Raw genomic sequence first — 1,520 nt, forward strand, 5'->3', positions numbered from 1 at the left:
AAATTCTAAAACAATTCCAAAATTTGTTTCATTTTAAATCTACCAGAAAAAAGAAAAATTTCACCATAACTCTGAAAGGTAAGCATCTGAAGGATAAGCAAGATAAATAAGTGGGAAAATTATAACCATGCTGGTTTCAAACCACACTTTATCACTTCCAAAAACACTTCACAGTTTCGAAGAGGACACTGTTTAGAGTAGACTGAATTACAGAAAAGGAGTAAGTCTGGCCTAGTAAGACTCTTGAGGGAGTGGGAATCGACATACTCAGCTTAGACTGTATTGTAATACACATACAATAATATAATCAACTTGCGTCAGAAACCATTTTCTTAAATTCTTCAAATTATCACACTCCTCTCATTGAAAGATAAAGTCTAAATCCCCTCCCCTTGAATCTGGGCAGACCGTGTAACTGCTTTGACTGGAGAATACGGCAGAAGTGATGCTCTACCAGTTTCCAGCTGAGCCTGTCCACTGTGACAAATGATCATTGTTTCTTATGACCCTAAATTTTGGAGTGTTTGTTAAGAAGCAACAGATAACTAGAAAAGCCACCAGATCACAGCTCCAGCTTTCAGGCCTTTCACCACACCTACAACCAAAATGCTGTTTCACTTAAGAAAGGAAATAACTCAGGACTTGTGACTTTTTGGGATAGGTTTTTAACAGAATATTCTGTCAACTCTCAGAGCATAAAAAGTCCAAAGGGTCCTACTTCCTCTTAAGAAATACAAACTGCCCCAAAAAAATGATGTCAGTCAAGTTCCATAAGAAAAGGTTATAAACATCAAACATATCAAAGTGATACATTTATTCTTTACACCAAAGAAACCCTCTGGCCTGAAAGGTTAAATACCAAGAAGTAGTCATCTCCAGAAAGTAGGAGGAGATGACTACATAGATAACAGTGAGTTCTCAAGGAGTGGAGTAACAGACAACTTTATGCTTTACACAATTATGAATTGCTTAAAATAAGCATGCAATACTTTAAAAAAAATTTTAAGATATTTCCTGGCCTCCCAGTGCTTACCCCAGGCTGCATTCTTACAGTGTACAGAAGGAGGAGGCAGAGTAAACACACCACATATACACCTCAGCCCTAACCCTTTCCCTGGTCTACAGTGTGAATGGGGAGACATGGAAAAAAAAGAAAAAGAAAAGATATTTCATTTGAAACAAAAAGCAAACCACTGGAGCCCTAACAACCTTTAAATGACTTTTTGGTACATTAAGAGTGATAGCAAATGCCATTCTTAGCTTGCTTTCATAGAATGAAGGAGGGTGTTAGCCGCCAAATGGATACTTATTTTTAACAAGGAGCAGAGCCTATGCACTAACTTGCATCTCTTTCTCATCCCACCAGCCACATGCTTCTGCACTGTGTGGCACTCCCTGTTAGCACAGTGCCCAACAAGGGAAGAACGGCCTTTGAATTGCTTTGACTTTCCTTCTTTTCAAGCTTTGAAGGCCACTAGGTAAAAGGAAATAGGTTTGAGATTCCTATACCTCAGCATCTC

The 1,520-nt window shown here is 38.5% G+C and overlaps 1 non-coding gene across 1 annotated transcript; it reads left to right on the forward strand.

Moving 5' to 3' along the window:
- The first annotated feature begins 1,016 nt into the window (after positions 1–1,016).
- On the forward strand, positions 1,017–1,144 carry LOC111823527. Its single transcript, XR_002826562.1, has one exon. It is a non-coding gene; the product is annotated as a small nucleolar RNA SNORA51 (small nucleolar RNA).
- The last annotated feature ends 376 nt before the right edge of the window (positions 1,145–1,520 follow it).

The sequence above is a fragment of the Myotis lucifugus genome, unplaced genomic scaffold, assembly GCF_000147115.1.
Source record: "Myotis lucifugus unplaced genomic scaffold, Myoluc2.0 scaffold_534, whole genome shotgun sequence".
NCBI classification, from domain to species: domain Eukaryota; kingdom Metazoa; phylum Chordata; class Mammalia; order Chiroptera; family Vespertilionidae; genus Myotis; species Myotis lucifugus.